This window comes from Terrapene carolina, unplaced genomic scaffold (assembly GCF_002925995.2).
Source record: "Terrapene carolina triunguis isolate 2854851 unplaced genomic scaffold, T_m_triunguis-2.0 Scaffold85, whole genome shotgun sequence".
Classification (NCBI taxonomy): domain Eukaryota; kingdom Metazoa; phylum Chordata; order Testudines; family Emydidae; genus Terrapene; species Terrapene triunguis.
Window position 1 is genome coordinate 57,888,977 of NW_020664436.1, and position 13,563 is coordinate 57,902,539.

Below are 13,563 nucleotides of genomic sequence, written 5' to 3' on the forward strand. Positions count from 1 at the left end.
AGAGGGGAGAGGTAATTAGCTAAGGGAAGAAAAGATGAGAGTAAAAGTAAACACAGTGAAAATAGAAAAAAGGAGAAAACACTAAACTGGAGAAGCTGAAAACTGGAGGTGGCAAAACACAGAGAACAGATAAAAAGATGGATGGTGGAGAAAGAAGAGGCAGAGGTTTTTGGTTTAGATTTTTTCCCCTTTTCGTATTTTGCTGTGCCAATAGAGTGCATTCTTGAATACAAAAGATACACTTTAAATATTTTTTTAAAAAATGCCTAGAGCTATTTTCCCAGCCACTCTGGACTGAGTGATTAAAAAGCAATAAGCTGGACCATAAAATAAAAACTGAAATTCCTCTGATTTATATTTTAATTTTAAAAGCTTTGCATTTGGGAGAGGGTGGTAATCTTTGCATTCATGGGAACTTAGTCCTCCTCCCAGATGCCATACTCTCAATAATATTTTTGCAGTGTTCCTCAAAGTAGAATCCTCCCAGTGGCAGCCATCTGAGTGTAGCTAACTAAGATAATCAGTGTCATTCAATGACTTTAGTCCTTTGGTATTAGAAATTAGATTTTCCAGGTTGATGACATACCTATAGTATAAACACATCTACTGACTCAGACTACTGTCAAGTAGTTGGTGATCTCCATTTAGTTGTACTGCACTAAGAAACATGATTTAATTGACATTTAATTTAACATTATCTAATATATTCACCAATAACCTACTGAACACCATCTCCAGGAGATTCAGGCACACTGACAATATCTGCTTGGCCTCAAGTGACTGTGACTTCCAAAGGATTGAAGAGAACCTGAACAATGATGTGGCTGCCATGACTGACTGTTGCAAGAAATGGAGACACAAACCAAGTACATCAGACGTGTCAACATACTTCCACTTACACCATGCTCAGAGCCAACTTGAGCTTAACATCTGTTTGAATGGTCAGCGGTTGGCACATGATCCTAAGCCAGTGTATCTAGGTGACCCCTAGATCTCACACTCCCATGCAAATGCCATCTCGCTAAAGGAGCTCAAAAGATCAAGAGCAAAAACTGTCTACTGAATAAGCTGGTAGGATCCACCTGGTGAACCAATGCACAAACACTGCAGTTTGGGACTCTTGCTCTGCTACTCGTTTGAAGATATTGTGCCCCAATTTAGTTAAACTCTGCCCATACTAGACTAAAAGACACACATCTTAATCATACCTGGACAGGCATGTTGAAGCCAACAAAACTTGTATGGTCACCAGTCCTAGCCAATATTCCTCTACCTAACATCCAGCGTCAGAATGCGACCAACAAACTGATCACCAAGTACAGCATATGCCACACTTGCTACTGTTCAGGGATACATGGGATGAACCCTGTCACTGACTGTGTAGCAGTAATTGTATCTGGACAGTGTTGCACACTCTCCAACCAGCTGATAACTACATCAGCTCACTGTGGTCGGGGGGAGCCTCTGCCACTACCAGGAACTCCCACATCATCACCAGACCACATGAACGGCTACCTGGCCTTGGGCTCCCACACTGCTTCTGGAGCCAACTTAATAGGTTCAGGCGTGGCATGGTTTGCTGTGTCAAGACCAACCAAGCCTGGGGCATCCAGAACAGTCCACTGTGCATCTGTCATGCTGTGGAGGATGCTGCACACATGCTGGATGGTAGCACTTTTTGTGGTGGGCTCCCCAGAGGTCTTCCCAAGCTGAACACTGTTGACTCAGAAACCACTGACTGTCTCAACAATTCAGCTGTTTGTTTTGTTAAACCTTGCCTTGTCCACATACAATCATATATAAATATTATCACATGCATTCAGAGTATAGCGTACCTTTAAAACGGATCACAGCACAGAGCCTAATCTCAGCAATGTTACAATTTTCTGTCTTCCGGAGTCAGGGTTGGGGTTTTTTTTAAGTTGTTGCAGAGAAATAAAAAAACCCAACAAATAATAACAGGGCCTATAGTGACTTGTGTTCTCCTGAATACCCATACACAAACACCTGTACCACAATCAGAGTGAACACCTGTTAAAACCAATAATTATACTGTACTCTGAGTAATGCAGCAGAATTCCATGCTGCTGGGCCACAAACAAGGAAATAAATGGTGTCAGGCTGCTTTGTACTTAATAAAAGATATAGGGAGTAATAATATTTGCCAGTTGGAAGTGAAAAGTTTAGAAAGAGAGTTACTTTTCTGAAATGATTAAACAAGGAAAGTGAATTAAGGAATTGTGGAAAACAAACTTGACAAAGACCCTATAAGCAATAACATCAGTTTGAAAATAGAGGAAAGATCAGCCTATTTCAAGGTAAAAATAGCAGAAAGCTGGTAAGCAAATCTCAAATATCATTGTGATGAGTGTTCACCCCACTCCAGCCCAGAAGTCTTAAAAGAGCAACACTCTTTTAAGAACCCGAACCACCAAAAAAGAGAATTAACCTTCTGCTGGTGGCATCTGACTCAGATGATGAAAATGAACATGTCCACACTGATTTGGATTGTTATTGAGCAGAACCCATCATCAGCATGGACGCATGTCCTCTGGAATGGTGGTTGAAGCATGAAGAGAGACATGAATCTTTAGCACATCTGGCATGTAAATATCTTGCGACACCGGCTACAACAGTGCCGTGAGAACACCTGTTCTCACTTTCAGGTGACGTGAACAAGAAGCGGGCAGCGTTATCTCCTACAAATGTAACCAGACTTGTTTGTCTGAACAATTGGCTGAACAAGAAATAGGACTAAGTGGACTGGTAGGCTCTAAAGTTTTACATTATTTTATTTTTGAATACAGGTATTTTGGTACATAATTCAACATTTGTAAGTTCAACATTCATGGTAAAGAGATTGCACTACAATACTTGCATTAGGTGAATTGAAAAATACTATTTCTTTTGGTTTTTACAGTGCAAATATTTGTAATAAAAATAAATATAAACTGAGCACTGTACACTTTGTATTCTGTTATAATTGAAATCAATATATTTGAAAACATGGAAAACATTCAAAATATTTAAATAAATGGTACTCTATTATTGTTTAACAGTGTGATTAATTGCGATTAATTTTTTTAATTGTGCGATTAATCATGATTAATTTTTTTAATCGCTTGACAGCCCTAAAATTAATTTATATGGAGTAGATTTAGGCTAGTAGCCTTTTTTGGTCTCTAATTTTCTTCAGTCTTCTTCCGTGATTTTCATTGTCTCCAGGAGTTCAGGTGGGACAATGCCCTTTCCAATGTGACCAAACCAGCAAATGTAAATGGTATGGAAATAATTTCTTGAGGATACGAGAGCTATTCCATCATTCACTGCTGCATTTTAGTAAATTACAGTAATCAAAATTGAGACTGCTGCCCAACAGTAGAAGATGAAAGGGGATTTTATGTAGACTCAAAGTACAGGATTTTCTCATTTAGGGGTTGATTCAGTTACCCCCATGCATAATGAGTAGTACCTTACTAACACAAGCAATTCCAGTATAGTCAATGGAATGACATGTAAACACTATTAAGTTGCTAGTCAGTGTGGATAAGGGTAGCAGAATTAGGCCTTTAATCAGGTGAGCTGATAAAATATACTACCAGGCAGAATTTATAATTGATTCCTTAAATAAAATTATTTTAAAACATATAATCTAATTATTTTAGTGATGCCCACTGGTACTGCTTTGGTTCAGGAGCTAACAAGATGAAGAAGTACCTGCTACACTCTTAAAGTTAAAGCTAGCTTCTTATTAAGCCCAATTTTTAATTCCTCTGAAATGTCACCTGCCTGATCTTATCCTAGGATAGAATTTTTCTGGGGAATTCAGGAAGAGAAATCAGCAAAGGAGTTTTAAAGTTCTTCAGGGCAGCTATATATCATGTCATCAGTGGCAGAATTCCTCATCCCTGCATTCATTCTTATCACCCTTATACATTAAGCTAATCATACCTGCATTAAGACACCATAACATCAATTATAAAACTCCCAAAGACAAACCTTGTTCCATACTTTGCACTTCATTATGATAGAATATTGTTTTATCTCTACTGGGACAGATCTATGGCTGTGGTTGTTATCTGTTTGAGGTTAATGCCTTTTTGAGAAATGCAGCTTTAACCCCTTGTTTTCTGGTTTTCTATTTTATTTTAATTCAGATGTTCTTAAAAGGTAATATACATTTATACCACAGATAGGGCCCAGTTTAATTGCAGCATAACTATTTTTAAAAAACAGTTGAGGTTTTTTCTTTAGTTCATCAAAAAATTGGTAAGTTTCAATCTGAAACAATTTACTTTTATTTTTCAGTTTGTCAAACCAAAAAATGAAGTATTGGCACAGCTCTATTGGTGGGCCCCCCACCCTTGCCTCCCTGCAAACCAAAAGATGTTCTTCACAGTCCAACCAGACCCTTTCCTCCCTTCACCTTAAGGGGGAGGCAGCTAGTTAATCCACAGCGAGCTACATGTCACAGTTCAGGGCAACTGCACCTATGTTTCTCCTCAATGGTCTGGCAAGGGCATCCACTCTCCGGCTTCTGGGTCCCCAGGCCATTGCTTCTCTTGGGTGGAGACATGCGTCTCTCTCCATCCTGACCATTGTAACTCCAGGCTACGCAGCTCCCAGCCTACTCTGTGTTATTCCTCCATAAGACAGATTGCCTAAGCAGGCCTGCTTGCCTTCTCTTCAGAGGCTAGTAACAGTGTGATTGCCCATGGTTTTAAATTACTACACAGTTCTTTCTAAGCAAACACATTTATTTTTAAGGTATAAAGCATTACAGGGAAAATATTATAAACAATACATGCATGCTAATAAGCGTACCAGAGATCACCCCCACCCCTTACTAAAGTGACAAGGGCTCTGCTTGGTGATTACTCCTTCAAACCTCACTCAGGTCTTTTTCTGTGGTTTCTAGTGCATAACATCTTTTGCTCTGAGCAATAAGTCAGTTTTATGGGGCCTCAGTAGGCCTAAGTTTTGCCAACCCTTCCCTAAGGATTGGGGCCCTGCGTGGACCAGAGGTCCTGTCCATTTGCTGGATCAGGAAGGAGGCCCTGCGTCAGTTTAAACACAGTTTATTTATCCCAAAGTCCTTTTTTGTCTGATGGTCTCTAGAGAATCTTTTGAAGAGAGTGAATAGGTAATCAGCCAGACAATGTGTCTCCTCCTCAGGATTTCCACTAGCATACCTCTCCTCCTAGAAGTTACATACAGTCTCATGATAACACAAACAACTGAATTTTTAATATAATGGTCCCCAAAGGTCTTTAAACTTAATTCAGTAAGGTTTATCCAGGATATTTTAGGACTGTCACACTAAAATTGGATATTTAGCCACCCAACAACCCTAAATCAGTCACTGCATGATCCTGTTTAATCTTTCCAGGGGTCTCATGACACCATTTAAGCTTTTTGAGACCTGCCAAACCTAATAAGGTTCCCATTGGGTGAAGCTGTTTGTTAAGAACCTCCATGAGCGTCTTCAGGCTTCAGTTAGTGTGTGTGTGTGTGTGTGTGTGTGTGTGTGTGTGCGCGCATGGGGGGGAGGGGGTTGGAGATGCATCAAGTCTACCTAGGGTGCATAGGGGAAGACTCATCTTATTGACCCCCTTCTCTATGGGCCCACTTTCTTTTGGCACCTTCCATGCCCTCCTTCTCCACTGACCTCCCAAGTTCCATGTTCTTCCCAGCCTACAACCCCAAGTCATTCCCACACACATCTCCTGCTGACATCTGAAGATCCACAGGAAATGTGCATTTTAAGGGGTCCACGGGAAGGGGATACAGACGATATCACAAGACTCTGAAGTAGGAAGCAGCAGAGTGGAGAGAAGACACCCCTGCCATCCCCACCCACACTTACATCAAATAAATGAATCAACTAATCTTAAATTTAAATGCCTCCTAATTTATCCTCACGATAAGGAGCTGGCAAAAAAGTGTTAGAAATGTAGTTGTGGTGACCACAATTGTTTTAATGCCTGAATTTACAAATTTCCATTTTGGTGGAAATGTTCCCCGTTCTTCATTGTTGAGCATCTGCGGGGGATCAGCTTACACTCCAAGGTCTCTCTCTCTCTCTCTGCAAGGAATAGGGCTGGGGACTGACTTTTAACAACAACTACAATTTAGCAGCCTTCTGATGCCCCATTTTAAGCCTATTGGTATTAAGGCCCCCACAACAATGTTATTTAAAATCTTAATATGTTTGATAGGTCTGTGGCTAAGGCAGACTTTTTCTAACCTGTCATTTTTAAGGACAATAATCCTTTGTTTGCAGATTTTTAGAGAGCTGGGGAAGATCTAAGTTTATAATGGAAACTCAGCTATAATCTTGATTTTGATATACAGCAACTATACGTGTATGACCAAAAGACAGAATAGTTTCTTATATTCTAGTAATAAGCATTTGAGTGATGATTGTTGCATGCTTGTCTAATATACTGGCCTTTTTTAGCAAAACTTCAGTTTCTTTGGCATTTATTAAAACAAGGAAACTGAATATGAAAAAATGGCATTTATGTAGGGCTAATGTTGAGCTACCAGCAGACAAATGCAGGAAATATGACAGCACATGAGTCTTATTTTCTCAGAGCAACGTGTGGTAAGCACAGATCTCTACGTCCTCATTTTGAATTTCCTGATTTTAGTCTCTCGTGTGTTTTAAACCGGGACTTTTTTTTGTGTCTTTGGCTGCAAATGCCCAGGAAAGCTCTTCCACTAGAAACCAAATGTGCTGTGGCTAAAATGGAACTCCATTATCCCAGCTTTATGCAGTCTCCTTCCCTCCTGTCTAAAGGATTTCATTTAACAGATGTTTTTTCCCCAGTACAATATTATTTAGTCAGATATGACTGATGGATAGAGCATATCCTGGAAGTAAAGGCCTGATCTTGTTATCAGTGGAGTCAATGGCAAAACCCCCACTTCTGTGTTGCAGGGTCAGCCAATAAATGGCCTTGGACCCTTAACACAGCTGGTCATAAACTGCAAACAGTCCCTCTTGTTGATTATTTATTGCGAGAGATGGTTGATCCTCATGGAGTTTAAGGTTTTGTAATTACTCCCCATATAAATTAGATCTACATAGTAAGGTGCTTTAGGGCCTGATAGAGAAGCCATTGAAACCAATGGAAAGCATCCCACTGATTTCAGTGGGTTTTGAATCAGGTACATCTTCTGCTCTCCCTTCCCTAATGTAGGAAGCTGTGCTTGGAGTATTTCTCTCTCTCTCACACACTTTCCATTTTTTAATATCCTGGCCATGGCAGGAAAGCTTCATCAAAGATGAAGGTCTTGCAGTGTGTCCTGCAGCTGGTGAACACTGAATTAGTCTGATTTCTTCTGGCATTTCATACCACAGCCATATGCCATCAACTGAGAAGTGGTCTCCAGTTCTCATGCACTTCATCCTGGGTTTTATGAGCTGCATAGTCCAAGAGGAGCATAGCTGTCTTGGCTTATTGCGGATGGAGAAGTGATCATTGATGTACCTGGGTACCGATCTGATGAAGTCTTTGAAGACAGGAGAAAGGCCTTGAACTGGCAACAGAAGCAGACTACAGGACTGTGGGGATGTGTTCCTGGAGGCCCATCCACTTTTAGAGGTGTGTTGCCAGATTCTACACAATCTGGGGCCTCTGCATTGCTGCCACTTTCAGCTCCAGACATAGTGTGTTACAATAATCCAGTCTAGATATGAAAAATACATGGATCGCTTGTATTAGGGCGAGCAGACAATGACATAAGTGGGTGCCCCAAATAAAATTTATATATTGTATATACATTACATAGACACATACACAATCCTTTTTCATTGGAATTTTTCTCTTCCCCTTTCATCTCAGTCCCTCCTTAGCACAATGCAAACTCAATACAGTTCAAGTTGAAATTTAGAACTCATGAAGTTTTAGGCTGAAATTAGTTAAATCATTCTGCCCATTTGATATAAGACATGACATGGTAAAAATATAAAGGGAGACTGAAATAACTAACTTTTTATGTGCTGAAATGTTAAAAGCTGGATTGAATGTTGCCAGGGATAGAGTGTAATGTTGTAAGTAAGTGTAAATGTTTATTTTGTTAATAATATGAATTATTATTTCTTTATTGTGCCCAATCCCAAAATTGCTTACCCAGACCAAAATATCATGACTACTTTCACTGAGGGTTGTGTCTGAGGAAGGAGTTCAGGACTGGGCCGATTGTTGTTATATGATAATTCTACAAACAGATACCTAGAGCTTTGAATGAAGTCAAACAACTCTCAGAAATCTGCACTGGTGGCATAAAGTGTTGCCTTCTGGGAATATTAAGCATGAATGTCAGGTATGGTTTCCTAGTTCTGTATGGATATTTTCATACATCTACAGTGTGTTGGGTGAGAGGCAGCAGATTTTATTATCATTATCTTTACTAAATACAGTAGCATGCTTATATGTCCTCAGTAGGTAGGATCTGGAATTGTTTTACGTTTCACTAGTTTCTCTTCTCTTAAAATTAATTTTATTATGAGGTTTTCATATCTTTTAACATATGGGCACATAGGGCTTTGAAACCAATGTGGAACAGAAGCCTGCACTGGGAGCATGTAGTACATTATCTGTCTCTCCCTGTAGACAAAATGACAGCTGGGGTCTGTGTGCCAAACTGGTGTCTGACACTGGAATGCTTACTGGCAGAGTGCCATGCCACAGGCTACAGTAAAAGGCTTTGAGAAATGCAATGAAAGAAAACATGTTAATATGTATAAGAGTCTTAAAACTTAAGGAAAGGAAACTTTGCCTGTCTTACACAAAGTACTTATGAAAACATGGTTTAGACAAAGGGATTTTCAAAGTATTCTTAGTATCCTCAAAGGGAAGATTTCCAAAGGGTAATTTTGAGAAATAGAGAGATTGTTTTAAAAGTTATCCATAGAGGAACTTGATTGCTCAGGAAATTGACAGTGGGCTTTTCATCTCGGGGTACCGTTCAAATCCATCCCATTTCAGTAGTGACCAAATGTCTATTGTACTACTCTTATTCAGCAATAGAGACAAGCCAGCCACAGAGACATGGAAATGTTTGGTTCAATAACACTATAAAGATTTTCATGTATTTTTTCTATAAATTAACTTCTTATAACCCTTTGCGGACTGCAGAGATATGTGTACACTCACACACACATCTTCCTATGCATTTATGTGGCTGGCAGTCTGAAAAAGCCGGAGCTTTAAATTAAGATCACAAATGGATTCACTTTCTTCTTGGGCCTCATCCAAGTTCATTGAAGTCAATGTGAATCTTTCCATTGACTTCAGTAGGCCCAAACTTGACCAGGCTCTTAGAGAAGACACAAAACTTTATAGTAATCCTGCATCCCCTGTTTTCTTATACAATATAAAGGGTCTTAAGGATTTTGTACAAAATTTAAATCTTGTTTTGTAACCTAATTTTTTCCCATGACAAGCAACATTAAATAAGGCACCAGACAAGACATTCTGTATCAACCACTGTATGAAGTATACTATAGTGAGGAGTTATATACACCTCTACCCCAATATAACTCTGTCCTCGGGAGCCAAAAAATCTTACCATGTTATAGGTGAAACCGTGTTATATTGAACTTGCTTTGATCTGCCGGAGTGTGCAGCCCCATGCCCCCGGAGCACTGCTTTACCATGTTATATCTGAATTTGTGTTATATCGGGTCGCATTATATCGGGGTAGAGGTGTATTAAAAAACAACTTGATCAGGTTTGATTTAGGGTGAAGTCCTTCTTTAATCCATTGGAGAGGATAGCGGAAGCTTAAATGCTTCTGTTGAATAACAAACACCCAAAAATATCAGTAGTATTTCCCATTAACTTTTTGGCAGTCATTAATAATAGCACCAAGGACATTTCCCCCACTTAGTGAGTTTTCTCTTTTTTGAAGCATGTCTCTGTCAAAAGGCAGATTTTAATTTCCTTCAAGGATCACAATATATGCAGCTCCTTTCCCCTTCCTCACTGTGGTTAGGGGGTTATTTTTCAGTAATAATAAACTCTTTACATAATATTAATCTATGTTTTGTTTGTGTATAGGAATGGAATATAGAGGTCATATAGTTTCAACATGGTTTTCTATTGGGGGAGTGGTTAATGGTCACAAAGTGGTACAGAAATAAATCTAAGTTAGGCTGCTATTAGCAACTACAACTATAATGCGGAGAACATAAAAGAACTACATGGACTGTAGTATAGAACTGAGACAGGCTTTTACACAAGAGTTTTTAGTTTTAATTTAGTAGGGATGTGAATTGGAAGTACCAATGGTTTTGTGGTTAAGACACAGAACTCAAAATCAGCTGATCTGGATTCTATTCCCAAATTTACCACAAACTACTTTTGTGACCTTGGACAAGTTATTTTACTTCTCTGTAACCTTCTCTACACTAGGGAACCTTTCTAAAATTTTCTCACTGTTGCTATCTTGGTGATGCTGCAGTGATGTTAGCAATATTTGGAGCCCTGATTCAGACAAGGCTCCCACGGTCATTTTTTTTCTAATGTAATGATGTCACAATTATATTCAGGCTCCATTTGATCTCATTCATGCTATCTACCTCTGTAAGTCAAATTCTGCTGTTGCTTGCAGGCATGCAACTCACATTGACTCGAGTGAGAGCTGCATGCATATAACCTAGGAGAGAATTTGGTGGCAGTCATTAGTATGACTCATTAATGAATAAAAATGGGTTTGACTTTTTTTTATTGTGTATAAAGAAGGGCTGGATTTTTTTTCTTTATTTTAAGGTGGTTTTTTTTTCTCCATTTGTTTCACATTACAAATTCTGGACTGGCCTACCATGTTTTTCTTGAAACAATATGTAGTTGACTAGAGAACAAAATGAAATCTGATTAATTGAGAAGGAAGGCGATTTTCATTCAGAGTGTTTAAAACTGTGGGGGTGGGGAAGCAAGGGGGAAGAGAGGAGGATGTTGTTTGTTGATGTTTATCTATTTCACTCAACTGCTGTATAAATATTTGAGAGAGAAGATTCATTTGTTAGATCCATTCGTTTCTCATTTCATTGAGAAAGCACCCAATCCACATCCAAGAAGACTATCATTAAAAGCAAGGGAAACCTATTTTCCTGATATACTATTATTTTTAAGATAAAAATTATCAGGAAGTAAGTGTGTGTGTGTGTGTGTGTGTGTGTGTGTGTGTTTAAAATCAGGCTTTCTTTCTTTCTACATACCAATAAGCAAAACACATTTTTCCTTTACATGTCACCTTTTAAGGTGTTTGGTTTTTTTTTCCTCTATGAAATATTATAAATTTTGTGATTGCTACTGGTTCTAAGTGAACCCTAGCAGCAGTCCTGCATCTCTTCATCTTAATAAAAACAATTTGTCTTTAATCTTGCCACCTGGTCCCTCTTACAGTCATTTCCTTTCATTCTTACATCTCAAGTAATTGTTATGGATTTCATATTGTTTTCCTGTGCAAACACTATCCTTTGCATTTTTGTCTATTTCCAGAAATCCCAGTCTCTTTTGTTTTCTTAAATTACTTTTTGTCTCTCATTTTGGTCCTTGCATAATAAAAGCTCATGCACAAAGAGTACTTCAGTGGGCCATTTGTATTTTACAGTTGCCCAGGTCCATTTTACAACAGCATGTCTATTACTTGGTATTTATTTCTGAGCATCAACTTCAATAATTGTCACTGATGTGAAAATCTGGATTGTTTCATTGTTTTGCCTTTCTCTCCTTATCACTGTCCAACCAGTTAGACCATGAAAATAGGATTCTTCTTGCATATGGTCCTTAACTTTGCCTTTTTATAAAAGGCCGTTCTCAGCTGTACATCTCCTCTACATCCTATTCTGGGTTAATTAATTCATGTTTATACAGTTTTTTGAAAAAAGCAAATTAATTATTAATTACTATGAGGATTCAGTTTACTGAAATGTAGTCTTCCTGATATCACATTTTGCTGTATACTTTCAATGCAAAAAAAGCACTCTAAAATATAGAATTTAAATATAATACATATAATAATGATTTCAGAATTAAAGTTTTTAGCTTGCTAAAGGCTAAAGTATTCACTTGAGTCCTGTTAGAGAGCCAGACTGAGGGATTATATGATATTAGCAACAGACCCCAGGATGAATATTTTTGTACATAGAGACAGATTCAAACCCACATTCTGTGAAAGTTTGAATCTAGATCTGAACTTTGTGGTTGGTTTCTAGCTTTATAATGGGCTAAACCAAAACTCAAGATCCAAACAACTTCAAGCTTTGGCAAGCATGGATCTGGGATGAATTTTTGTCACTTTTCCCTATTAGTAAACATAGGATTTATGAAACCTTACATCAGATCTAAACTATCTGCTTCTCGACATTTGGGACTGCATCTCATTTGCATCTCATATGCTACATTTGCCTAATTTTTCAAAAAACAAACTGAGGATAATCTCATAGTTAAAAAGAAATAGGGATGAGGAATAAAGAGCATCTTTCAAATCTGTTCAGGTTTCCAACAATAACTGGAAAATTTTGTGTAAAACTAAGAATGACTAAATATGTAACTAACTGAAAAATACACATTCTTGGATGGAAGGTGCTACAGATATTCAAGATATATTTAAACCTGTCAGTGCATATTCTAAAAAACATGACAACATTTATGTCACAGGTAAATATGACTTGGCTTACATGATATGATACTACAATTAAAAGTTACATCAGGGACAAATTTGGCCCAAGATGTCCTTCCTGTGACAGAGCCATATCCTCCTCCCCCGGTGGTGTGACAGCAGTCCTCTATAGCTGGATAGCTTCCTCAGCCTTGGATGTCTCCATCTGAATACTCTCGAGGAATTCCTCATGGACAAGGATGCAGGGGACTGGACTAGATGACCTCTTGAGGTCCCTTCCAGTCCTATGATTCTAAATTTTGAAAATTATTTATCTAATCCTTTCCTCATGTCATCCTTGAGAGAGTGTGATAGGACATATCTGCCCCTCACTGGACAGGAAGGCAGGGCTGGCCTTACCATGAGGCGAACTGAGGCAGCCGTCTCAGGTGCCAGACTGTGTGTGGAGGGGTGCCATTAGGACCCAGACTGTAGAAAATTGTGTCTGCTGCTGGTGCATATGTATTCTCTCTGCTCTAGATGCACAGAGATGGTGGAGTGCTGTGCTGGAGGAAGGAGGGCACAAGAGACATAACAGCCAGGCAGGAGAAAAGGTGAGGGAATAACAGAAAGCAGCAGGAGCTGCAGGGAGAGCGAGGAGGAGGAGCCTCGTATGTACCTCTCTAGCACCCCCAGGAGCCTGGACTGATTAACACCAGCTTCTCAGGGAGCTTCCTGTTTCCTGCTGCTTCCCTGAACCCACTTGAGGAGAACAGGCAGTCAACTGAAGTAGTAGGAGCCGGTTAGGCCCTTAAGATGCTGATATCTTCCCTCACTCAGGCCCTGCTGCCAGCAGGGCTGGTGCAAGGAAGTTTCGTGCCCTAGGAGAAACTTCCACCTTGCGCCACCCCACCACCCAGCTAACCCCGCCTCCCCCCCCGCTGCAGC